A 10,061-nucleotide genomic window follows, 5' to 3' on the forward strand; every position below is an offset into this window, starting at 1 on the left:
TTTCTGAAGAACCTATCACTATTAATTTGGGGGATTCTGATTGCGTTAAGGAAGTGAAAATAGGAGGACACCCGTCCGCAGCAGATGTTTTAAGAATGACGGCTTTGCTCAAAGAATATCAAGATATCTTCGCCTGGTCATATCTTGACATGCCGGGTCTAGATCGTGAAATTGTGGAGCATGCTCTGCCCACAAATCCTTCTTGCACACCCGTAAATCAATCGCCCGGAAGAATGAATCCTGAAATGGCGGATAAGATTAAGGAAGAGGTCATGAAGCTCCTTAAGGTTGGATTTATCGAGGCTGTCCCATATGCTGATTGGGTCGCCAACATCGTACCGGTTAAGAAGAAGGATGGGAGAATTAGAATATGCGTGGATTATCGGGACTTGAACAAAGCTAGTCCCAAGGATGATTTTCCTCTACCGCACATTGATGTGCTTGTCGACAGATCTGCGGGCTTTGAATTATTCTCCTTTATGGATGGATTCTCGGGATATAATCGGATCATGTTGAAGGAAGAAGATAAGATCAAGACCTCATTCACTACTCAATGGGGAACCTTTTGTTACAAGGTAATGCCCTTTGGATTGAAAAATGCAGGGGCAACATACTAGAGGGCTATGGTGACCCTTTTTCATGATATGATACATAAGGAGATTGAGGTCTATGTGGACGATATGATTGCCAAGTCCAAGCCTGGAGAAGACCATGTTAAAGTGCTGAAGAAGTTATTTGATCGATTGAGAAAATACAATCTCAAGCTGAATCCCGCAAAATGCGGATTTGGCGCAAGATCGGGAAAGCTGCTAGGATTTGTGGTGAGCAGCCGTGGTATTGAGATCGACCCCTCCAAGATCAAAGCCATATGGGAAATAGGAACTCCCGCCACTGTCAAGGAAGTAAGGGGCCTACTTGGAAGATTGAATTATATATCCAGATTTATATCTCAACTATCAGAAACGGCAAAACCCTTTTTCAAGCTCCCGAAGAAAGGTGCGAAGGTCAAATGGGATGCGGAATGTCAACAAGCGTTTGAGAAGATCAAGGAATATTTGGTACAGCCTCCAGTGTTGGTACCTCCTATCCCTAACGTTCCTTTAACTCTATATCTGACGGTTAATGATGAGTCCTTGGGAGCTTTATTAGCTCAAACTAACCCCAAGGATTATAAGGAACGGGCCATATACTATTTGGGCAAAAAGTTCACAACATCTGAATCCAAGTACCCAGAAGTGGAAAGGACTTGCGTAGCATTGGTCCGGGTCCTCCACAGATTGAGGCAGTATACGCTGCATTATCATATAGAGCTGGTCACTGAAAATGACCCTATCAAGTACCTTTTGGAAAAGCCGACATTGTTGGGAAAGATGGCTAAATGGCAAATACTGCTTTCAGAGTTCGATATCAAAACCTCTCCCCAAAAGTTTGTCAAGGGAAGAGCAATTGCAGACATGCTAGCCGAGAATCCTCCTAAGGATGTTTTAAAGCAAAATAAAGGAGGTCAAATCCCGAACATATCTGAAGACAAATGGACAATGTATTTTGACGGCGCAGTGAACCTCACTGGATCAGGTACAGGAGCTGATTCGATATCCCCCGAAGATCAACATTATCCGATTTCAGCTAAGTTGGTATTCCCCTGCACCAACAATATTTCTGAATATGAAGCCTGCATACTTGGGTTACTGTTGGCCGTATCATTAAAGATAAAGAAGCTACTGGTATATGGAGACTCCATGTTGATTATTTTACAAACTCAAGGGGAGTGGAAGACGAAGGATCCCAAGCTTATCCCTTATCATAAATACCTCGAAGAACCGATCCAACATTTTGAGGAGATCACTTTTGAATATCTACCAAGAACTCGGAACCATTTCGCAGATGCTCTAGCCACTTTATCAGCTATGTTACAAGTGTAAGATGGCCTTGAAATAGAGCCATTAAGGATTGACATCTTGGAGCAACTCGCATACTGCATGGTCATTGAAGAAGAACTGGATGAAGAACCGTAGTATCATGTCATCAAGAATTACCTATTGAAGGGCAAATTCCCGCAGGACGACCAACCGGAAGATAAGAAATACATAAGTAAGATGGCATCTAAATTCTTCCTCGGCGGACAGATCTTATACAAGAGATCCTTTGACTCGGTCCTGGCGAGGTGCGTGAACTCAAAAGAAGCAAATCTCATTATGAAAGAGATTCATGAAGGAGAGTGCGGGCCGCATATGAACGGTCATCTTCTCGCCAAGAAAATCATGAGACTCGGGTATTCTTGGATGACTATCGAGTCGGATTGCAACCAACATGTTAGATCCTGTCATCAATGTCGGGTGTACGGCGACAAGATAAATGCGCCACCAACCGAGCTACATCAAATGTCAGAACCATGGCCATTCCGCATGTGGGGAATTGATATGATTGGCCCTATCAACCCAAAGGCCTCCAACGGACATCGCTCTATTCTGGTGGCTATTGATTATTTCACCAAATGGATTGAAGCTAGCTCATATGCCAATGTCACTGCGAATAGTGTAGCTAAATTCATCAAGAGGGATATCATCTCAAGATACGGAGTGCCAAGAGCCATCATTACGGATAATGGCTCCAATCTGAACAACAAGGTGGTCGATTACTTATTGGAACAATTTAAGATACGACACCTTAATTCTTCACCTTACCGCCCACAAATGAATGGAGCCGTGGAAGCGGCGAACAAGAACATCAAGAAGATATTAGCTAAAACCGCTGAGAAATATCGAGATTGGCATGAGAGATTGCCATATGCTCTCATGGCCTACCGAACTTCGATCCGTACTTCAACCGGGGCAACTCCCTACTCTTTGGTATGCGGTATGGAAGCAGTCCTACCGGTAGAGGTGGAAATCCCCTCTTTAAGGATTCTGTCTCGGGTAGAGCTCACGGAAGATGAGTGGAGCCGACAGAGATATGAACAATTGAATTTGATTGATGAAAAACGATTAAGGGCCATCTGTCATGGTCAAAGCTATCGGAAGAAAGTAGCCAGAGCTTTTAATAAGAAGGTCAAGCCCAGAAATTTTGAAACAGGGATGCTAGTTGTGAAGAAAATGCTCCCAAATGCCCAACATCCAGGAGGAAAATTTATGCCAAATTACGAAGGCCCCTACGTGATTCAAAAGGTCTTATCCGAGGGAGCTCTTATACTTGTAAACATAGATGGAGAAGAATTGGCGAGTCCAAGAAATGCGGACGCCGTGAAGAGATATTATCCTTGAAATAAAATTTAGCTTCGGAGCGATTAATGAGCAGATCTGAGTCACATAAAGATTTTGCATTCACATGACATTCGCATACATGCATTTGCATACGTTCGTATTTTGTAGGTGGACTGGGAATCATGAAGAACTTTGCAGAGCAATTGATCAAAACAGGGAAGTTATCCGTTATTTTGGATTACTGATTTTGAACATCTTTAATCGATGGTTTCCTTTTGTTTTTTACAGAAACTGGAGCCAACGTCCGAAGAAGACGGGAGGAAGTCGCTTCGGGATTTGAAATTTTGAATATCTTCAACTAATTGATTCCTTTTCTTTTTACGGGAAACGGGAGTCGGTGTCCGGAGGAGATGAGAAGAAATCGCTTCGGGATTTAAAATTTTGAACATCTTGACTCGACTTGTTTCCTTTTGTTTTTATAGGAAACGGGAGTCGACGTCCGGAGGAGATGAGAAGAAATCACTTCGGGATTTAAAATTTTGAACATCTTGAACTGACTTGTTTCCTTTTGTTTTTATAGGAAACGGGAGTCGACATCCGGAGGAGATGAGAAGAAATCACTTCGGGATTTAAAATTTTGAACATCTTGAACCGACTTGTTTCCTTTTGTTTTTACGAGAAACGGGAGTCAACATCCGAAGGAGATGAGAAGAAATCGCTTCGGGATTTGAAATTTTGAATATCTTGAACTGATTGTTTCCTTTTGTTTTTACGGGGGATAAAAGTCAATATTTGAAGAAGACGGGTTTGAGGTTCTCCTCCTTCACAAAGTATTTTCATACACTGTCATGCTTAAAAATTTAAAAATTTTGGATTCGTGAAGCTACAAGGCCCTTTCAAAGAGACATTCATTACAAGTTCCAGAAACATCTTTTGAATATATCTTTTGATGAGAACATTTTGCAAATGATGAATTTTGATGAAGACGCCCTGAGTTTCTATAAGAAGGGCATGTTTTGAAAGCTTTTCAAGAGAATGATCCTTCGGATGAAAAGAGGCAAGCATTATCCTCAAACACGTCCCCGATACACTTGAGCGATGAGTGAGAGTGATAGAGCGAAAGAGCTTAATTTTGGGACGTAGGGATCATTCGCGATGATTACATGGATTGAAATGATGAAAGGCATTTCCATTTCAAAATTATCCGTACACATTTATATCCCTTTGACAACCAATCTAAGCTCAAAGGGAGAATTTTCTAAATATAACCCTGTCAAGAACCACCCCACACTGGGGCATATTTGGAGGTTCATTGGATGATTTCCTTGGAGAAAAGATCGGGTAAGACTTTATTGTGCTAACTTGCATCAATCTTTTTGTGATAGCTTCAGGTGATTTCTGGTAGAGACTTGGAATACTCAAAGTGAAGAAAAACACTTCATTTCTATATCCCAAACACTTACCCTTTGAGGAGCCAATTTGAGCCTTTGAATATTCATTTCTAAACCCTTGTTGGTGATCACCTCCCACACTCGGGGCAAACAAAGGAATAACCAGCAATGAGTCAAAAAGCATGATCGGAAGAATTTTGATGCTGATCTCCAAAAGAGCGAGTCAATGCAAAAAAATGACGAGGAATGAAAGGGCTAGAAAAAGCAAAGTGCCTGGTAAAAGCAAGGCCAAAGCCCATGAAAATAACATCCCGAAAAGGGGAAAATCCTGAAGAAAGATCATCAAGATGAAAAGAGGAAAATCCTCAAAGTCAATTGAAGAAAGAATGATCATGAATCTTCCGTAAAAGCAAATGAATGCTGGAAAAATGTCAAGGTGATCACCAAAGTTCACCCCTCTTTTGAAAATATGGCCATTCTTAAAGAGCCCACCTTAAGCCAAGATACAACCTGTCACCAAAACTTTTCTGATCTAAGAGGTGTTTCGGGTTGATGCAAGAAATCATACGAGAAGCTACCGCTTAAAAAGGTAAGTACAATCCTGTCTTATCATGTCTTCGGGGTTCTTGACTTGTAAACCCGAAGAAGCTATTGTCGATCAAGATTCATTTCTAAGCCTCAAAATGAATATCCTTTGATGAGCCTTTGACCCGGCCCGAATTACGGTCCCTTTTAAAATGCTTTCTCTGATTAGTCAGATTGTATGCATCTCAAATGATCCCGAAACCCCAAGGTTAGGTTTCCTGTGAGCGGATTTGAATATTGAGAAAAGCCTCTCCCAAAATGGTGAGAAGCCCTCTTGGATGAAGGAAAACCCTTTTGAAAAACTTTTAAAACAATCTTTTTGTAGAACACTCGGGATGTTGTCATTCAAAATCCATCCCCAGTGAAAATGTGAACTTGTGATTGGATACATTTCCCTCGCAATTATTCTTTGAAATTTTGTTTGGAATTCTTGAGTTTCTCTCCAAAACTTGAAATTGTCATTCTAATGATGTTTGATTGAACTTTCTGCGGGTTCCCTGGTGATCCCAAATCCTCGGAAAAGTTACATTTCAAAGATTTGATTAACTTGAATTTTCTGCGGGTTCCCTGGTGACCCCAAATCCTCGGAAAAGTTACATTTCAAAGATTTGATTAACTTGAATTTTCTGCGGGTTCCCTGGTGACCCCAAATCCTCGGAAAAGTTACATTTCAAAGATTTGATTAACTTGGATTTTCTGCGGGTCTTCCGGCATCCCCGTGTCCTCGGATCCTCTTTTTGAAAATTTGAAATAGGGTTTGAGCTTACGTAGGTACACTAGTGAACCTAGGTCCTCAGATGGCACCCTCTCAGACCGTGAGTAGCTGGAGAGACGAAAGCCGATCTGCTTTTTTGAAAATTTGAAATAGGGTTTGAGCTTCTGTAGGTACACTAGTTAACCTAGGTCCTCGGATGGCACCCTCTCGGACGGTGAGTAGCTGGATAGACGAAAGCCGATCCGCTTTTTAGGAAATTTGAAATAGGGTTTGAGCTCCGTAGGTACACTAGTCAACCTAGGTCCTCAAATGGCACCCTCTCGGACGGTGAGTAGCTGCATAGACGAAAGCCGATCCGCTTTTTAGATGGTGAGTCCCCGCATGGAGGATAGTCAATCTCTTTCAAATAGGTGAAACCCCTTTGTTACAAGGGTGAACCTCCCTCTCAGACGGTGAGTAGCTGCATAGACGAAAGCCGATCTGCTTTTTTTTAGATGGTGAGTCCCCGCATGGAGGATAACCAATCTCTTTTAAATAGGTGAAACCCCTTTGTTACAAGGGTGAACCTCCCCTTTCAGACGGTGAGTAGCTGCATAGACGAAAGCCGATCTGCGTTTTAGATGGTGAGTCCCCGCATGAAGGATAGCCAATCTCTTTTAAACAGGTGAAACCCCTTTGTTACAAGGGTGAACCTCCCTTTCGCACGGTGAGTAGCTGCATAGACGAAAGACGATCTGCGTTTTAGATGGTGAGTCCCCGCATGGAGGATAGCCAATCTCTTTTAAACAGGTTAAACCCCTTTGTTACAAGGGTGAACCTCCCCTTCCGGACGGTGAGTAGCTGCATAGACGAAAGCCGATCTGCGTTTTAGATGGTGAGTCCCCGCATGGAGGATAGCCAATCTCTTTTAAACAGGTGAAACCCCTTTGTTACAAGGGTGAACCTCCCCTTCCAGACGGTGAGTAGCTGCATAGACGAAAGCCGATCTGCCCCTTTTTTTAAATGATGAATCCCAAGTGGATAGTCAAACCATTTTAAATAGGTGAAACCCCTTTGTTACAAGGGTGAACCTCCCTTCTAAGTCTTCAAATCACCACTCGACACCGGATGGACGCCGACCATCGCGAAATCTCGCCATTCATTCGAAGGTAATTCCATACACTGAATCTTTCAACCTCGGATCGACAAATCTCAAACCATAGACAGGTGAGCTACGGGTATGTCTCTCTCTTCTTATCTCTCTTTCATATAAATGAGCATGAATCGAAACAATTCCCCACGAAGTTAGAACTTTAACAACAGAGGTGAGGCAATTGAATGTCAAGACTTATTTTCTTTAGATTTTTCCCCAGCAGAGTCGATTAGGGATTCAGGTGTCACCTTGTCTTTGAAAGTAACCTCTAACCGAGATTACTTTCAAAGAGGGGCAATTGTTGACACCCGATTTTTAATCAATTTTCCTTTAGTTTTATTTTCCAAAATTCACTAAAAATTCACAAAAAATCAAGAAATTTTAAAATCAACATTGGAAGCCTTGGCCAAGCTTAAGGAACCAATTTGGAACAAAAAATAAGTTTTCATATTTTTCGCATTTTTTAATATTTTCGGAAAATAGGAAAATACTTGGAAATTCATAAAAAATACTTTTCAAGGTCACAAAAATACATAAAAATGTCCAATATTTTTATTTTAATTCCCTTTTCATGTTGACCTCAAGAAGAGTCAAAAATTGAGTTCAATTTTAGGTGTTCCTTCACAATACCTAGAGTTGAATTTGCACAAAAAATACCAATTGAGTCTTTTTATTTGCAATTTTTGCACATTTGGAGTCTAGACATTCAATTGTAGCCCCTTTGAACTTTAATTCGATCAATTGCACTATCAATTGCGCGAATTGCACGAATTAGGCCAAATCCCCAAAATGTTTGCAATTTAGTCCCTCAATTGGCCAATTTTTGAAATTACTTTTAATTGAGGGACTATCATTGTAAAATCGAACTGTCACTCTATGTTTTCATGCATTCTAAATCGATTGGAATGGGTCTCATAGTCCAATTTGGTCAAATTGACACTCAATTGAACTTTTCCCCAATTTGGGCAATATTGAAAAATTTGGGGTTTTCATAGAAATTGATGGGAAATTTTGGGCAAAAACACATTTCTAGATAATATCCAGGCCCCTAAGTGCAATTTTGAAATTTAATTGCAAAAATTCCCATTAAATTTGGACTAATTTCGAAAATTGCACGTCGAACCGGTTCGGACCGGTCGATCACCGGTGACCTGGCCGAACCGGCCCGCAATAGTGCTTCTTCTTCTTCGCGAGCACAGGTCATTTTTGCAGATTTGGGAGTTGGATTTTAATGGCCAAATTGAAGGTCAATTCGTGTATAATTGAACAAACTAATTTAGGGTTTTTGTTGTGCGGGTCAGGCTGCGTCAATTGCCACTGGCGGCACGGCCAATGGCCGCCGGCGCACGGCAGAATCGAAGGTCAAAGGCACGGCATTCCCAAAAGTCAACATGTGCGAACCAGAACTCAATTCGTGCGCGTTTTGGTTCGACGGCGGGCCAAACGGACGTGGACGGAGTTTTAACCAACTCCGTCACCGTCTGGCGACCAAAACGCATGTGATTAGCACGTGAGGGAGCTCAGCCATTTCGCACCCGACGCGCGCAAATTCGAAAATTGGATATAAATAGCGAGGAAGGTTCTGGATCAAGAGAGGGGGGCTCATTTGTGCTCACGAGACAAAACAGAATAGAGAGAGAGAGAGAGAAAGCTTGAGAGAGAAGCTCTCGGAAGCCGCCATAGCCTGATTTTCGAGCAAACCCGCAAGTTCTTCGCGGAGACAATCTAGAGGAAATCGAAGCTCGCCGCTACTTCGGGAAGCTTGTTTGAACCTTGGAGAAGCGATCTACATAGCTCGATCGACTTCGGACGTCCAAAAAAGGTGAGTCGATCTTCCGACCTCAACTCGGCACGTTCATGGCACCTCACGGTCGCGAGCTCGATCTTTGGAATTTTTGTGTGCGTTTTAGCCTTTGAACTACGCTGACCACTTCTGCATATCCTGTTTCTTTCAATTTTGCATAAAACTTGTCAATCGAGTCCGCAAAATCCAACCTCCATCGCCATTCCCTGTCGAAGCCTGTCTAGGAAATCCTAGACCAAACCAGGTCAATAGGACCTGCGGGTAAGGTTTCTAAACCTCATTCAAGTTGATCCTGTGAATGAATTTAGTAGTTATGCTCTGAAACGTTCGATTGAGGTTCGAGATGTCGCAACCGTGCGTAGCCTGGTTCTCGAGACTTGGTTGATGAGTTTGTTCGATTCTGATATATGTTAAAATAGAAGTTGAGACGAGTCGATAGGGGTCGGTTTCATGCGATTTGGTTGAGAACTCGCCGTTGGATCGTCGCCAAAAGCTCTCGGCCGTCCATTGTCTCGCCGGCGGAAGGTTGAAGACGATGACGTGGCCCGAGTCGGCGAGTCAAAGGTCCAGGTGTCATCTGTTTTTGAGTCCAGCTCGGATCCGAGTCGGCTCGGCCGTTGGCGCGAACGAGCCGACTCAGATCTGATCCGACGGCCGAGATAAATCGGTGGATTTAATTTTCAGCCGTCGGATCTGTATTTTTAATTTCGGAAATTAGTTTATGTTAGATAGAAATAAGAAATATCAAACGGTGCCGTTTAGTTCGTGCATGAGCGACGTTGTTTTGGTATTAGATGTAATGAACGGTGGGGATCGAGTCCAGGTTTAATCGTGGCCGTTCGGGATGCTAAAGGATACGGCGTCGTTTTGAATCATAGGTAAATGGACGGTTCATATCAGATCTAGAAGAGATCGTGGCCGTCCAACGTACTAAAAGAAGCGTCGTCGTTTTTGTTAGAAGGGATTAACGGCTCGGATTTGAATCTAGGTTAGATCGTGATCGTCCAAAGTATTGAATGATGCGGCGCCGTTTTGTGTAAAGAACCTGAAGCGGCATCGTTTTGAATAAGTGTGAGTCGACGGCCGAGATCAAATCCGTGATTGATCTCATTTGTCCATTTATTTTTGTTATATTCGGAATATTAGAAAATAGCTTAGAAAATAGAAAATAAGTAAAAAAACAAATACGGTGTCGTTTTGATATGTTACGAGTAGTCCGTGGGCGGTCGGACCG

General features: G+C 42.4%; 1 pseudogene; it reads left to right on the forward strand.

Annotated features, from left to right (window-relative positions):
• Positions 1-374: 374 nt before the first annotated feature.
• On the forward strand, positions 375-3,248 carry LOC125314944 (annotated as a pseudogene).
• The last annotated feature ends 6,813 nt before the right edge of the window (positions 3,249-10,061 follow it).

Source organism: Rhodamnia argentea, chromosome 4, assembly GCF_020921035.1.
Source record: "Rhodamnia argentea isolate NSW1041297 chromosome 4, ASM2092103v1, whole genome shotgun sequence".
Taxonomy (NCBI): domain Eukaryota; kingdom Viridiplantae; phylum Streptophyta; class Magnoliopsida; order Myrtales; family Myrtaceae; genus Rhodamnia; species Rhodamnia argentea.